Source organism: Narcine bancroftii, chromosome 5 (genome assembly GCF_036971445.1).
Source record: "Narcine bancroftii isolate sNarBan1 chromosome 5, sNarBan1.hap1, whole genome shotgun sequence".
Taxonomy (NCBI): Eukaryota; Metazoa; Chordata; class Chondrichthyes; order Torpediniformes; family Narcinidae; genus Narcine; species Narcine bancroftii.
The window spans coordinates 67,779,491-67,796,876 of NC_091473.1; the positions used below are offsets into that span (position 1 = coordinate 67,779,491).

Below are 17,386 nucleotides of genomic sequence, written 5' to 3' on the forward strand. Positions count from 1 at the left end.
ACCGAGGATGGGCTTAAAGGCTGCAGCGCAGTATTCAAAATAAACCAGTTGTGATATTCGAGCTCACTGCCTGTTGTCTCAGTTTCTTCATTGCGCTTGCTCACAACCTGCTAAATTGGTGACCCAACGAGTCTCCACGTCCTGAAGACTCATCATAATGGAACAAGCAGCTGGAGTTGCCAACTTTCTGGATGAACAGGCCCTGCACTTAGTTTGGACAAGCAGAGGCCCAGTTCCAGATCAAACAGATAACCTCCGATTCAACAAGATACTTCTACGTTGTCAGCTCGCTCAACCAGGAAGCCACCTGCCGTGTCGATGACCTCATTCAGGTGCCACCAGAGGAAGGTAAATACATGGCTCTGAAAAACCTCCTCATTAGCATGTACAGCCTCTCATGATGCAAGAGAGCAGCAAGGCTCCAGCACCTGGATATCCTAGGCGATAGGACCTTCTCTGCACTCATGGATGGGATGCTCACACTGGTAGAAGGGCACAAGCCCTGCCTCATGTTCGAGCAGGTGTTCCTCAATCAGATGCCCAAAGACATCAGATTCCTTTTGGCTTACACAGATTTCAGTGACCCACGTAAGGTTGCGGCGCGAGTGGATGTTCTCTACCATTTCAAGCGCGAAGCCATAGACTCGGTCAACCATGTCATGTGGCCATCCCCGAGGAAAATGCCCAAATCAAATCCACACGTGAGCAGACCCCACCCTGCCAGAAAACAGAGAGGCTCGATCCTAGATGGTGTTGCTACCACCAACGTTGGGGTGTCCACATGCAGGTCCCGCCAGCCATGTTCGTTCCCAAGAAATGATGGTGCCAGCTGCCATTAGTGGCTGCAGAGGCTGGCCGACCGAATAGCCTTCTCCGTGTCAGGGGCAGCATCTCAGCATCTCAGGGCGCAGGTTCCTCATGGACATGGGGACGGAGATAAATGTCATACCTCCTACGGCGCTTGAGACGCGCACGCGACCCCATAGCCTTTCCCTATGTGCTGCCAAATAATACCTCCATCAGAACCTTCAGTAAAAGGTAAATTTCGGCAACACCACATTCCAACGGTCCTTCACGCTTGCTTCAGTGGACAAGCCTCTGCTAAGCGTGGATTTCCTCCGGGTGTACTTAATACTTGTCAACTCCAGTGCAGATCATTAGTCCACGTTGAGACTTTCCACGCGGTTCCCCTTGGCAAGTCCAATGAGCCTTCTGACCAACTTGCTTCCGTGGAAACCCAACACAGCCAGTACAGCTTCCTCCTCACAGAATTTCCCTCTAGTTCACAGTATCCATGCCTAAGCACAGCGTCCTATACCATATTGCCATCACTGGCCAACCATTGCATTTATGGGCCCGCTACCTGACTCCAGACAAACTCAACCTTGCCAAGGAAGAGTTAAGGTGCATAGAGGAGGTTGGCATCGTCTGTTATTCCGATAGCCCTGTGGGCTTTGCCCCTCCACTTAGTGCCCAAGTCTAATGGCAGCTGGAGACCGTGTGGCGATTACAGATGCCTCAATGATGCAGCAATGCTGGACCGCTATCCAATTCCCCATATCCAGGATTTTGCAGCGATCATCCATGGTGCAAAGCTTTACTCCAAAGTCAACCTAACCCAGGGATACCACCAGATCCCTGTGCAATCAGATGATGTCCAGAAGACGGCTATCATCACCTTGGTCGGCCTGTTAGAGTTCTTACTCATACGGTTTGGTTTTTAAAAAAAATGCGGTGCAGACATTCTGGCGCCTCATGAATGTGGTCAGCAGAGATTTGCCATTTCTTTTCATCTACCTTGATGACATCCTGATAGCCAGCAATTCGCCTTCGGAGCACATGACACATCCCTGCCAACTTTTTACTCGCCTCGCACATTTCGGCCACACCATTAACCTGGAGAAATGTGGGTTCAGCCTCACGGAAATAGACTTTCTGGGCCACAAAAATATCACAGCCGGAGCTACTTCTTTACGAGATAAAGTGGATGCCATTCGACACTTCACCAGATCGACAACACAGAAGGGCCTGCAGGAGTTCATGGGCATGGTAAATTTCTACAATAGATTTATCCCTGCGGCAGCCAAGATTATGCGTCTTCGCTTCATGTTAATGTCAGGCTCGTCGAAGGAGCTCAAATGGACCAATAAGGCTCACACCGCTTTCGAGCAGACCGAAGAGGCCCTTGCCCACACAACGATGCTAGAACACCCATGATTGGATGTACCAATGGCTCTCACAGTCGACACGTCCAACACAGCAGTAGGTGCTGTCCTGGAACAGTTCGTTGATGACTTATGTAGACCCCTTGCCTTTTTTAGTTGACACGTGGTCGCCCGAACTGAAATAAACCGCATTTGACCAGGAGCTACTTGCCCTCTACCTGGCCGTCTGCCACTTCCCCAAAGAGTGTCTGTTCACTGTCTACACCGATCACAAGCTGCTTACTTTTGCTTTCACAAAGTCCTCTGACCCGTGGTGTGTCTGACAACAGAGACACTTATCCTACGTCTCTGAATTCACCACTGTTATCTGACATCTTTCAGGAAAGCACAGTTGCAGGCATGCTTTCCAGGCCACCAGTCAACACTATGTCGCAAGACATCGATTAATGTGATCTGGCTCGGGCACAACAGTCTATTGGTTGCAGGCAATTCTTATACTGTACACAGAATTTAACATTTATGATACTTTGGTGCTTGAAAGGTGAATGGTTACCGCTCAGGAAGGTTCTTGTCTGTTTTCAGAGAGAAATTTGTTGCTCGTTGGACACACACAAACTGATTCCTTCTGAGTGTCTTGCTGAAGAAACTTGCCCTATCAGGGTTTTCCAGATGATAACCTCTTTTTTTCAGGTCACCACAGAATTCCTTTTCTGTTTCCCTTATCTCAGGCGAAACATTATACAGCCAGTCATCTCCTCTTGAATGGACCAGAAGGGCTTTGAACAGGCTGAACTCAGAACTCACAACCCATCTTCAAAATGGAGTTTCAAACAAGCTTCCAAAAACCACTGCAGAAAACCAGCAGTCTCTTTCTCCTTCTCCCTTTCTCTCCTTTTCTCCCTTTCTCTCCTTTTCTCCCTTTCTCTCCTTTTCTCCCTTTCTCTCCTTTTCTCCCTTTCTCTCCTTTTCTCCCTTTCTCTCCTTTTCTCCCTTTCTCTCCTTTTCTCCCTTTCTCTCCTTTTCTCCCTTTCTCTCCTTTTCTCCCTTTCTCTCCTTTTCTCCCTTTCTCTCCTTTTCTCCCTTTCTCTCCTTTTCTCGCTCTTTCTCTTTCTCTCTCTCTTTCCCTCTGTCTCTCTTTCCCTCTCTCTCTTTCCCTCTCTCTCTTTCCCTCTCTCTCTTTCCCTCTCTCTCTTTCCCTCTCTCTCTTTCCCTCTCTCTCTCTTTCCCTCTCTCTCTCTTTCCCTCTCTCTCTCCCTCTCTCTCTCTTTCCCTCTTTCTCTTTCCCTCTTTCTCTTTCCCTCTTTCTCTTTCCCTCTCTCTCTTTCTCCCTCTCTCTCTTTCCCTCTCTCTCTCTTTCCCTCTTTCTCTTTCCCTCTCTCTCTCTTTCCCTCTCTCTCTCTTTCCCTCTCTCTCTCTTTCCCTCTCTCTCTCTTTCCCTCTCTCTCTCTTTCCCTCTCTCTCTCTTTCCCTCTCTCTCTCTTTCCCTCTCTCTCTCTTTCCCTCTCTCTCTCTTTCCCTCTCTCTCTCTTTCCCTCTCTCTCTCTTTCCCTCTCTCTCTCTTTCCCTCTCTCTCTCTTTCCCTCTCTCTCTCTTTCCCTCTCTCTCTCTTTCCCTCTCTCTCTCTTTCCCTCTCTCTCTCTTTCCCTCTCTCTCTCTTTCCCTCTCTCTCTCTTTCCCTCTCTCTCTCTTTCCCCCTCTCTCTCTTTCCCCCTCTCTCTCTTTCCCCCTCTCTCTCTTTCCCCCTCTCTCTCTTTACCTTTCTCTCTCTCTCTCTCACCTAGAGAAAAACCCGTTTGACTCTCTCTGCTTGCAAAACCACATGATCTTCTTCGAACAGCAAACTGCCTTCAGACAAATTGTGGCACCAGACCCAATCTTCTGAGTCTGCTCATCTGTTGCTTTCCAAAACAATAATCCATTACTCCACAGTATGTCCAATTAACTCCTACTTATGAAATCCTTCAGCAAAGCAGTTTCTATTGTCTTTACAAAGGCACTGGGAACCTGTAGTATCTGTCTTCTTTAAAACATATAACAAACAATATAAAATATAATATGTCACAGTACCATAAGTACCAAGATTTACCTATTTTCTCTGAATTTTTTTATATTTTGTGCATGATGACATAACAAATTTGAACTTGATGAGATTTGCAGTTGAAAATCATTTGATTAAATGACCCTTGATTCAAGTCTTGTCAATGTAGCTTGAAGTTTTGAATAAGGAAAGTTTTTTTTAAAAGAACAATTTCAGGGTTTCCTGTTGAGCAAATTACTTCCATCTATACATTTGTGAAGTTTTAATCCCATAAATTTAAAAGTTTATTTACACAGCAGAAATGACTGCCCCAGTGAATTGTTTTGATTTCAGTTTGTGTAATATTGTAAAATAAAATGAAGTGATAAGCAGCGATTGTTGAGCAAAACTGAATGTTTGGTTGACATATTGCAGATAAGAATCAAGATAATGATCTTGTGCTTTATTGTGAGGTGAGGGATGTTGACAACCTATTGGTTTGTTGTTAAACCTGAATTAGTCTCAAATTTAGACACTGTATTTTTAATCACAGAAATAATTTGGATGTTTGTGTTGGCGATAATGTTACTGAAGTGCAATTATGCATGCACTGCCATAAATATGGGAAAGATTGTCCACTTTCTAATTTGAAGAGTGGTAAAGGTTGTTTATGCAGAAGAGATAAGGTGGACAAACCAAGTTCAAAAGATAATTTCTGCAAATAGTGTATATTTTTTGTTAATATCACAAAGTAATTTGATTGTTATTAACCCATTATCCCTGCATTGCATTGGTATATCCAAATCATTTCTGGAACTCTCAATGTAGAATTGCAGCCACTATAGAAATTAGAGTGCAGAATTGTCTTGAGATTTGCATTTGTTTATTGATTCATAAATTTATAATTGCAGATAATTCTTTCAATGATTTTTTTTCAAACACTTCATAACCTTCTGTGATATTCAACCTAAAGTTGAATATATTTTATTAAAAAAATGTGAAGTCTTCCGATTCATGTCATGCATTATTATTTGGCCCTCAGTTGAAGATTATCTTTAACTACTTCAGTTTCCACAGAGGGGATACATTTTCTATTGGAATCTTCAATTCTCACATAATTTTATTATTAATTGGCAATTACAAAGAACAATATTCATTTATCCTTTAAATGTCTTCACTGCTCATTTATATTCAATTTCCCAACTATGCACACTTCTTCCTTCATATCATTGTAATTAACTTTATAATTTTAAGACTCTAGTTTTGAATTTGAGGTTGCTACTTTCAAATTGCAATATCATTGCTAGAAGTCTACAATGCTTTTCATTTGATTGTCTGTCCAACAGTTCAATTGTTAGGGGCTATGTTATTTACTTCACTCAAAATGTTCAATATCAGGGAGAAGATCCTTACTTAGTTGTGTCCAAATATCCTCCCTGTATCTATTTTTATTTTGCCTTGCTTTTCAAAATGTTAAGTTTCCTGAAATGTTTAGTTCCCAGCCTTGAAAAGAATTCATCTATATCACTGTATTTTAAATAATTGTTTTTAAATCAAACCTATTTGCTATCAGTTTCCTGTTCCATTGCAAATTATTTATACATCAGATAAATAACTTACATTTTGTTTGCCTTATTTGACCCATAATTGCTGCTGCACAATTACTGATGTACACTTCGGTGTTATTTAACACTGTGCATAATTTAATTCCCTTCCCTGAATGATTTCGGATAGATGTTGTCAACGGTGGAATGCTCCTCACCTCTGTCATGTTCTTCATGTCTCTACAAATAGCGAATCAAGCTGAACAAGTTTGATGTCAAGTTTATACTGATGGTGCAAATGTGACTGCTGGCTTTTGTTCTTCAATAGTTTTTACATGCTACAATGCATCACACACTCAGCCATCCAAATAGACTGCAGGATTTCGTTGAATGTTGCAGCAGATTAAGGTTAGAGTGGAGAGGTTGTGACTCAAGTGGTGGGCTTTAAAAGCTTTTTGATGAACTGAATAGCACACTGCAAAGCAGTCATCTCATCTACATTTTGTCTTCAAAATACTGAAAACTTCACACCATACACAGCTAACAAGAGTATACAAAATGGAAGGAATATGTGGCCCACAACAACTCCTGACCATAATGTAAATTTAAATTTCCCCCCCCATGTTTTTCCACTGAGTCTATAACACTCTGTCCAAATCGCTCTTAAATGTTGCTTTAATAACTGCTTCCACAACCTCTGAAGACTGCAGGTTCCAGGCACCTTCCACTCTCTGTATATAAAAATAGTGTAAATTTCCTTTAAACATTTTCCCTCTCACCTTAAACCTATGTTCTCTTCCAGTTATGTTTCCATCCTGGGAGAAAGACTTTGAAAATGTGCCCCATCAGGGCCTCTCATGATTTTATATATATTTTTTGTCATCCTCTCAGTTCCTGAAACTCCAGAGAAAACAACCCAAGGTTGTCCAACCTCTCCTTGTAGCCAATACTCGCTCATCCAGACAAAATAGTGGAGAACTTCTTCTTTGCCCTTCATTTAATGTAGCAACCACAACTGCACACAGTTCTCCAAATGTGACCTTATGGAAGTTTTATTTAGCTACAACCAGCTGTGACTTCCCAACTTTTAGATTCAATACCTGACTGATAAAGGCAAGTTTGTTGTGTGCCTCCTTTACCACCCAATCTACCACTTTGTGGGATCTCTAGTCTTGCACTGCAAGACCCTTTTGTACATCAATGCCTCTAAGGTTCCTGTCATTTACTGTATGCTGCTTTCTTGCATTTAACTTCTCAAAGTGCAGTGCCTCACATTTGTTAGAACTAAACTCCATCTGTTATTTCTCCACCCATGTTTCCAACTGATCCATGTATTGCTGTATCTTATGACAGCATTCCTCATTATCTTTAGCTCTGTAAACTTTTGTCATCTGAAAATTTACTACTCAGTCATCCACATTTTCATCCAAATCATTATTTATCACAAGTAACAGAGATCCTAGCATTGTCCCTCCAGAACACTTAATGATCACAGACCTCCAGTCATGGAAACATCCATCACCACTACCCTGTCTTTCATGGCCAAGCCAATTTTGAATCCATTCCACTAATTCACTATGGATCCCACATGCCTTCGTCTTCTGGATGAGGCTGCCACAAGAGATCTTCTTGAATGCTTTACTAAAGTCTATGCACTGCCCAACCCTCATCTATCATCTTTATCATCACCTAAAAAAAAATTCAGGTTTGTAAGTTATGACCTGCCCCACACAAAGCCATGCTGACTATCTCTAATAAATCCTTGTACTTCCAAATATGAGTAAAATGTCCTTTCTAAGAATTGTCTCCAATTTGCTGGATTATTCCTATTGCTGTTCTTAAAGGAATAAGATTGGCAATTTTCCCATTCTCTGAGACCTCACCTGTACCTGAAGAGGTTAAAGGCCCAGAATTCTCTCTTGCTTCCCTCAAAAACTAAGATGGATCCTACCAGGCCCTGGGGACTTGTTCACCTTCATCTTCTTCAGAAGATTCAATTTCACCTCCTTAATATCAGCATTTCCTGGAATATTAGCATACTCCTATCTGATTTCAGTATCCTCCATAACCTGCTCTTTGGTTAATACCACTCTGAAGTACTTATTCAGTATCTCGCCCACTTTCTCTTAATTTCAAGCAAAATTTTCCTCCTCAGTTCTTCCTACTCATGTGTTTTTAATGCATGAATGTTAATGGGCTTATTGTCATATTGTCCAATGTTCATGTGCACCAAAATTCTTGCTGAAGCTGAACAGATAGTTGGATAAAAATAAACAGAGCAGCAAACTCAGTTGAATTAAAAAAACACAATAAATACAAAAAAGGATATTAAATATTTAGTTACCCAAATGCAAAAAAAAAGTTATTGGCAATAGTACAAAATCTTTGTGGTGTCAGAGCAGTCCATGGTTAGTTTAACAAATGGAGCTGTTGTAAAGAAAATATTCCTGAACCTAGAGATGCTGGCTTTTCGGCCTCTGTATCTTCTGCTTGAAGATAGCAATGTGAAAAGATTGTGACCAGGATGATAGGGGTCCTTTATGATGTTGGCTGCCTTTTTGGGCCAGTCTATCACAAAGATGTATTCAGTGGAATGAAGATTAGAGCTTGTGATGAACCTGGGTATGTTTGTCATCTTCTGGAGCCCTCTGTGGTCCTGGGCATTCAAATTCACAAACTGGACTGTGATGCAGTCAGTATACATTACACTGTGCACCAGTTGGAGTTTAATAGTATTTGAAGCTATGCCAAATCTTCTTAGACTCCTCATGGAGGCATTGGTGTGCCTTCTTCATAGTTGCTTCAATGTGCTGGCTCCTGGAGAGGCCTTCTGAAATATGTATTTCCTGCAATTGGAGGTTCTAACCCTCTCCACCTCCAGACTATCAATGTGATATCTTGGCCTATCCTTCTTCAATGCTGTTTGATTCCCCTTAGTCTTTCTTGCCAAGGACATTTCATGGATCCTTTCAGGCCTCCTGATACCTGTTTCAGTTCTTTTCTGTTTTCTTTACATTTCTCAACAGCCTGTCTAATTTCACTTTTCGAAACCTTGCATATAATATTTAACTAAATGAACAGCTTTCATCGTTCAAGATTCCCAAATCCTTCCCCCCTTGTCTTTCTTCCTCACATGAACATTCTAGACTTGAATTCTGACCAACTGGATTTTAAGTGACTCCCACATGTTAGATATGGATTTGCCCAATAACAGCTGATCCTAATCTATAATCCTCAGATCCTGTCAAATATTGACATTTTATCATTTTATTCTGGACCCTCTCCGATGAGCTCCAGAATTATTTTTGACCATGCGTATATTAAAACTGATTCTAAAATGCTGTCCCGGAGAAACTCTGACCACTTCGCTAAATGTTAGAAAAAGAGAAATATAATTTGGAGAAGTAACAGGGTTTAGAGAAGCCCATCTTGGCAGCTGATTCCTTGTTTTAAGATTGTATTGCCAGGGGGAAGGTATTGGATGAGAAATGAGCAGAGAAATCAGGTTTGAGTCAGGAGTTTGCAGATGCTGGAATCTAGAGCAAGAAACAAACTGCTAGAATAACTTAATGGGTCAGGCAGCATTTGTGGAGGAAAAGGAATGTTGCAACCCTGCATCTCGAGTCACTCCAGCAGTTTTTGGGAAGAAAAAACATTCTCTGGCAAAATAGAAATGAAACGAGTTTAGACCAATGCAGTCTCATGAGCTGAACAGGAGTGAGATGACAAAATCAGTATTCTTTTTTCTGTGTACTCTTGTTAAGGATGTGATTGGGTCTCAGTCAGTGCAGTAACAACAATACCACGTTGCCTGAGTTCTTGGGCTATGATTACACTGTGAGCATTACAGTTTTCTTTGTGTGTGTTTTTGTGTTCAAGATCCTGAAGATTAACTTTTAATTTGTTTATTTCGTCTGCAAGTGAAGCTGAGTCAAGAAGTTGTTCATGGGATAGGATTTTTATCTGATGGTTTTTGAAAAAAAACTTTTGTAGCAGAGATGGTCTCATTCTGCAGCGAGCTCAATGGGCTCCAAGTCAATGAAATCTTGACGTGACATCTTCTGCTTGCTCTGCCATTTTGAATTTGAGAACCTATGACTGGGTCAGTTGTTGCTCGTTCCATGACTACCATATATTTCGGCATATAAGATGACCTTTGAAGCACATAACACACCAAAAATGGGTCATCTTATGGGCCAGATACAAAAATGTGACCTTAAAATTTGACTCAAAATACCACAGAATTGGTTCCATAACCCACTCAGACTCCACCCTACAACAAATTTTTAAGACACTAGTGTATATTAGAAATTTTTATTGTTTAAAAAAAACCATCTAAAATCCTTCAAAATCACTAGCTTCATTGTCTAAGGCAAAGAACTCAGCAAACACCTCCCGGAGTTTTATGTTTACACTGTCATCATATGGGTCCTAATCTGAATCTGAAGAGTCAGCTATCACTTCATCATAAATGTTCCATAATAAATCATCCTCCATACCATCTATTGTACCATTCACTTTATCCCATACTTTGATCACAAAATCACACAGCACATCAAGTGATACAGCGTGCTTAGCCCCACTTTTTGTAAAGGATTTTTCAGCACTCTTTATCCAATTATTCAATTCTTCATGCACATGATCTTTAAATGACTTGTTCAAGCAGACATCTAGTTGTGACAATAGAGAAGTCAAACCACCTGATATAACAGCAATCACACTTATTATTTAGTGCTAATCTATTTTTAGTTTATCAGTTAAATGATTGCAAAAGATATCCCAGACCAACAAACTCTGTTCCTTGGATATACCACCTGACTGCCTGTTCCACACAAAACATCTGGTGGGAATTTTAGGTATAATTTTGCTCTTGAAGATGATCATGAGTTTTAATTTCGTACCTGGTCCTTTCATGACCTGTACTTCTGGCTTGTACAGTTTTTCTCACCTTTACATTCCACTGTTGTCTATCTTGTCGACATTCATGGGAGTTTCGTCCCATCAATATTTGACAACGGAAACTGGTGTTTCTGCCACTGATGTATAATAAACTGCTGAAAACTGATAACTTTATGATCAAGATCTTTTGGTCATTTCTGAGCACTTTTTTTTGTCGCAATACAAGGTTTTTTCTGTTCATGAAACATAAAACATACCTTTAAAATCTCTACTGTGTTCTGGGTTTGACTTTGCCCACTTCAGTGCATATCCTCTGATTTTATTTCTTATGACTATGTAGCATCTTGCCTCTGCTCGAGTACCCATTTTGCAATTTCATTTTCCAACCCTGGTCAGTGAGTTGATTCCTCTTCTCATCAAACATTGTTTATTTGGAATTTTTCTGAAAATGTATTCATTTTCACTCTCGTACCATCTTCTCAGTTATGCCAAGTGTCTTTGCAGCAGCTCAGATAGTTGATTCCTTGGCCCCCTTCAATGACTTTTAACTTGAAACTTGCTTCATATTTTGTGTTTTGCTGGAGGTTCCAAGATAATACCAACCTCTGGTTGCGCCCAACAGTGCAGTCAACGTGGCACCAGCTCCATCCGTCAACACGTGTTTTTTTTTGGGAGGGGGGGATGATTAAAATTCAGACTGAAATTGGGGGACCCGTCTTATCTGAAGGTCGTCTTGTATGTCAAATTATTTGATAATTACTCAATTGTTGTGGATTAACTGGTTTACCTATCTTAGTTTGCAGCTCACCTTAACTGAAGATCATTCCACAATCCATTATCCACAGATGTGTTTTCCGGCTAACTCCCACATTATTACAATTTTACTTAAGATTGAATAAATGCTGGAGGAGTCACGTGATGGAGTAGTGGCCGGTCAGGGAATTCCAACCCTCTCCCAAAAAGTTAAAAAAAACGCACAAAACACAAAGGTACAAGATTAAAATTTAAAACAAAGTAAAAATAAAGGTGAGAAGAAAATGGCAGCGAAGAGAGAAAAGTCGAAAACAACGGGTAGAAGAGAAGAAGAAAGAACGTCGGAAGAAGAAGGTGAAGGCCTTACCTGTCCGAGGAGGCCCGCCGCGGAGAGAGAAGCCCACTCCCTCAGGTCAGTGGAAGTCCCGGGCTCGGGACTACAAAAATGGCTCACAGAGCCGAGTAAAAATGCGCAACCGCGCATGCGCGAGGAGTTTTCCCTCCTGGAAGTAATCAACCAGATTGACAAAACACAAAGCTTACCAGATTCATGTAAAACAGCAATAATTACAGTAATACTAAAGCAAGGGAAAGATCCACTCGCACCAGTGTCATGTAGACCAATATCATTACTTAACACAGATTATAAGATAATAGCTAAACTATTAGCAAACAGATTAGCAGATTATGTACCTAAAATGGTAAATCTAGACCAAACTGGATTTATTAAAAAAAGACGCACAACAGACAATATTTGTAAATTTATTAACTTAATTCATGCAGTAGAAGGGAGTAAAGCGCCAACAGTAGTGGTTGCTTTAGACGCAGAGAAGGCCTTTGACAGAGTAGAATGGAATTATTTATTCAAAGTATTGCAAAAATTCAGTTTACCAGAGAAGTATATTAATTGGATTAAAGCATTATATAAGGGGCCATTGGCGAAAGTGACAGTAAATGGATATATATATCAAAGCAATTTAACTTAAGCAGATCAACAAGGCAGGGATGCCCACTCTCACCCTTATTGTTCGCGTTAGCTATAGAACCACTAGCAGAATTGATAAGAACAGAAAATAATATAAAAGGGATAAAAATAAAAGACAAGGAATATAAAATCAGTTTATTTGCTGATGATGTTATAGTATACTTAACAGAACCAGAAATATCAGAAGTTGAAGGAATATGGAGAAGTGTCGGGTTACAAGATTACCGTAAATAAAAGTGAAGCAATGCCAATGAATAATGCGGATTTCTCAAAATTTAAGAAGGAATCACCATTCAGATGGCAAATGCAAGCAATAAGATACCTAGGTATACAAATAAATAAAAATCTCGGCCATCTATATAAACTCAATTATTATCTACTAATGAAAAAATTACAGGGCGATTTAGAGCATTGGAAAGACTTACCACTAACACTAATAGGAAGGATAAACTGTATTAAAATGAACATTTTCCCAAGGATATTATACCTATTTCAGGCATTGCCAATACACTTGACAGAGAAATTCTTCAAGGAGTTAAAGAAAATAATAAGGAAATTTTTATGGAAAGGGGGGAAACCGAGGATAGCACTAGATAAATTAACAGAATGGTATAAACAAGGAGGCTTACAACTGCCAAACTTTAAAAATTATTATAGAGCCACACAATTAAGATACCTATCAGATTTTTACCAAACAAGGTAAAAGCCAGATTGGACTAGATTGGAACTAGATAAAATAGGGGAAAAGATACCTGAACACATATTATATAAATGGGATGAAAAATTGGTACAATGTAGGAGTTCTCCAGTATTACATCATCTGCTCAATATTTGGAAGAAGATTCATGTAGAAAGGAATAAAACAAATTACCAATTACCAAAACTAATAATGACGCAAAATCAGTTACTCCCTTTTATAATAGATAACCTTTCCTTTAGACCAGGGGTGTCAAACTCAAATTCACAGAGGGCCAAAATTAAAAACTTGGACTAAGTCGAGGGCCGAACTAAATATTTATTGAAAATTTTCAACAACATCTGCATGTTTTCTCTTCTTTCAACATATGTAATGTTAAACTTTAGGATATAACTTTAGGAGGATAATGTTACAGGTCAGGAGTAGGTAGCTCAAGTTCACCCTTTGCTTGACCTGAGGGAAACATATTTGGTCCCTGTGGAGATGTAGTCAGCATTCACAGGCTGTGTCCATTTTGGCCTGCATCAGGACTCAGCATTTCCTGCTCACTCCTCAGGCTCTAGGCCTCTATTCACCCTCGACCCACCATCCCTCTACCTGACCAGTCCTTTACCCAACCTCTACTCACCCCTCACTCCACTCGCTCTGCCTCTACCCACCCCATCCTATACAAGCCCCTCTACTGCCTCTCCCCTCAACCTGTTCCTCCCTCTACCTGTTTCTCACCCTCTAATCACCCCTCCCCTACTCGCCCTGCCCCTCCCCTTTTACCTCTTCCCCATCCACCCCTCCTTTTACTCATCCCTCCCTCTAACTGCCCCTCGCACCACCATAACTTCCCCTGCCCATTACTCCTCACCTACACCCTCTGCCCACCCCTGCTTACCCACCCACTCAGGCCCAGCGCGCTGCCGATCAGCCTTTGCGGACAGCCACCAGCCACCATCTCTCTCTTCACGTGCAGGGCCGAACCAGCCGTCCCTGGGGTCCGCGCGGGTGCAAGCGCTGAAGGCCTTGGCGACCGGGAGAAGTGCGCTCGCGCTGTGGAAGGGCCGTCCGGTGCCAGTCGCGCGGGGCTCGCGCTGCCCGGGGGCCGTGCGCAGCCTGCAATGCCTGTCGCGCCGACAGGAAATCACAGGCGCTCGCCCATCCGCTGCACCGCTCGACAGGTGGGAGAAGTGACTGGTTGTGCCGGGAGCCTTCCAACTGGCTTGCTGGCTGATGACATCGACAGACTTCTCGTGTTACAATTTCTCGTGTTACAATGGGGAAGGATGTGCAATGAAGGGGGAGGATGGTGGGGGTGACATAACCAAAAAACAGCATCGGCTCTCGCTGCAGGGCGGGCCACCTCTAATACATTTTTGAAATGATCTTGCGGGCCAAATATAATTATATCCCGGGGGCCAGAATTTGACATGTGTGCTTTAGAGAATGGGAGAAAAAAGGGATCAAAAGAATAGAAAATTGTTTTTCAGGAAATATATTATTATCCTTTGAACAAATGAAAGATAAATACAATATAACTCAAGATGCAGTGCTGGCATATTACCAATTGAGATCCTACTTGAAGGACAAATTAGGAAGCAGTCTGAGGTTACCAGAGGGAAGTAACTTTGAATATGTGATTACAGATGCAATGATAATCAAAAGATTTATAACAAATATGTATATTAAACTGCAAGAAAAAGAGAATGAGGAAACAAATGGTAAAACTAAACAAAAATGGGAACAAGATTTAAATATAAAGATAAAAAAGGAAACATGGGAGAAGTTATGTTCTGGAATGATGAGAAATACAATAAATACGAGGTTACGTATGATACAATATAACTGGATACACAGGCTATACATTACACCTCAAAAGTTAAATAAATGGGACCCAACAGTATCTGACAGATGTTTTCGTTGTAAAAAAGAAATGGGAACAACAATTCATGCAATCTGGACATGTGAGAAAGTAGAAAAATTTTGGGAAGATCTAAACCAGATATTAAATAAAATTACAGAAAACAATATACCAAAAAACCCAGAGATCTTCCTCCTAAGTAACATAAAAAACAAAGAATTTGGAATTGATTTGGATGGTGCACAAAAAAGATTTGTTAAGATAGCTCTAGCCGTAGCAAAAAAATGTATTATGTCAACCTGGAAATTGGAAGATAATTTGAAAATACAACAATGGTATATAGAAATGAATAAATGTATTCCATTAGAAAAAAATAACATATAGTTTAAGAAATAATATTGAAATATTTGAACAAATATGGGAGCCATACATGAAACACGATAGGGAAAACCTACCGGGGACATTCACCACCTAAATTAACGAAAGGAGAAAGAAATGAAAAGAATTGACTCAGTGGAATTTCTTGTTTATTTTTATTGAATGACAACATTGTTTGACTGGTTTAATGTATCTTAGATTTTCTACTTTAAATGGATGGGGTGGGGAGGTAGGGAGGGTGGGATGGGAGGGGGGGGAGAAAATGACACTGTATATATTTGAAAAGGAAAATGTATGTATCATGGTCAATGTGGTTTATGATGTGAAAAATAAAAAATTAAAAAAAGAAGATTGAATAAATGCTTTATTATTTGTAATGTTATATAAAAAAAATAAAAGCAGGAGTAAGCTGTTTATTTGCTCCTGCCTGTTTCCTCATTTAGTCAGACCTTGGCTGGTCTTCCATCTCATTGTTCCTTCACTGCATTGACCTTGTATTTCCTGATTCCCTTGATATCAATAAATTTCTCTGATATCATTGCTTTCTCATCCGCTGATGAAAGAATATTGTCGGTACTTTGAATTTAGCTTTGCATCACTTTATTAACAGTGTCTGCAGACATGGCCCTATATGTTCTGTGACAAGGTATATTATATTTTATATTATATATTACCATGTCTTTAAAGGAAATAGATTGTGGGGAATTTAGTGTAGGTCACCACAAACAAAGACAGTAACACTTCACAAAAGACATCTCATTTAAAATGCAAGAGCTATGCTTAATGAAACCATGTCCATAGTGATTTTACAGAAATTTTGAAGAATGCCTATGGAGACTTCACAAGTAGGTGTTAATTGGACTGATGCTGTTGAGTAAATGGATTATTGTTTTGAAAGGAACAGATAGCCAGGCAGTAACTGATTCCGGTGCCGGTAATCAGTCTGTTTGCAGTTTGCTGTTCTGAGAGGAGTCATGTGGTTTTTCTCTGGGGAGAAAAGAGAGAGAGAGAGAGAGATAGAGATCTGACTTCTGCAGTGGCTTTTGGAAGTTTGTGGAAAACCCCATTTTGAAGATGGGTTGTGAGTTCTGAGTTCAGCCTGTTGAAAAACCCTTGTAATCCTTACAACAGGAAATGGCTGCCTAGAATGTTTCTCTTGAAATAAGGGAAACGAGAGGAACTCTGTGGTGACCTGGAAGAAGAGGCTCTTCTTCTTTCTTCTTTGGCTTGGCTTCATGGACAAAGATTTATGGAGGGGTATGTCCACATCTGCTGCAGGCTCGTTGGTGACTGAAAAGTCCGATGCGGGACAGGCAGGCACGGTTGCAGCAGTTGCAAGGGAAAATTGGTGGGTTGGGTGTTGGGTTTTCCTCCTTTGTCTTTTGTCAGTGAGGTGGGCTCTGCGGTCTTCTTCAAATGAGGTTGCTGCCCGCCAAACTGTGAGGTGCCAAGATGCACGGTTGGAGGTGATATCAGCCCACTGGCGGTGGTCAATGTGGCAGGCACCAAGAGATTTCTTTAAGTAGTCCTTGTACCTCTTCTTTGGTGCACCTCTGTCTCGGTGGCCAGTGGAGAGCTCACTATCTCACACAATCTTGGGAAGGTGATGGTCCTCCATTCTGGAGACGTGACCCACCCAGCTCAGTTGAGTCTTCAGCAGCATGGATTCGATGCTTGCGGACTCTGCCAGGTCGAGTACTTCGATGTTGGTGATGAAGTCATTCCAATGAATGTTGAGGATGGAGCGGAGACAACGCTGATGGAAGCGTTCTAGGAGCTGTTTCATCTGATGCAAGGATCGACAAAGAGATAGACAACAGACTCACCAAGGCAAATAGTGCTTTTGGAAGACTACACAAAAGAGTCTGGAAAAACAACCACCTGAAGAAACACACAAAGATCAGCGTGTACAGAGCTGTTGTCATACCCATGCTCCTGTTCGGCTCCGAATCATGGATCCTCTACCGGCATCACCTACGGCTCCGAGGAAGAAGAGGTAATCATTTGGAAAAGCCATGATGGGGATGTTTCTTCAGCAAGACACTGATCATGGGAAATCAGTTTGAGTGTGTCCAACAAGCAACAAATCTCTGAAACTA

The 17,386-nt window shown here is 41.0% G+C and overlaps 1 protein-coding gene across 9 annotated transcripts in view; it reads left to right on the plus strand.

Moving 5' to 3' along the window:
• The window catches only part of ralgps2 (Ral GEF with PH domain and SH3 binding motif 2), a 486,036-nt gene that overhangs the window by 64,785 nt on the left and 403,865 nt on the right, over positions 1 to 17,386 (plus strand). For 2 of the 9 annotated variants that reach the window (XM_069937717.1, XM_069937718.1), the window contains one exon: positions 11,422 to 11,790. The exons of the other annotated variants lie outside the window; for them this stretch is intronic. The gene's annotated coding sequence lies outside the window, so the exon portion shown is untranslated. The remainder of the gene's footprint in view (positions 1 to 11,421; positions 11,791 to 17,386) is intronic. 9 annotated transcript variants of the gene reach the window in all.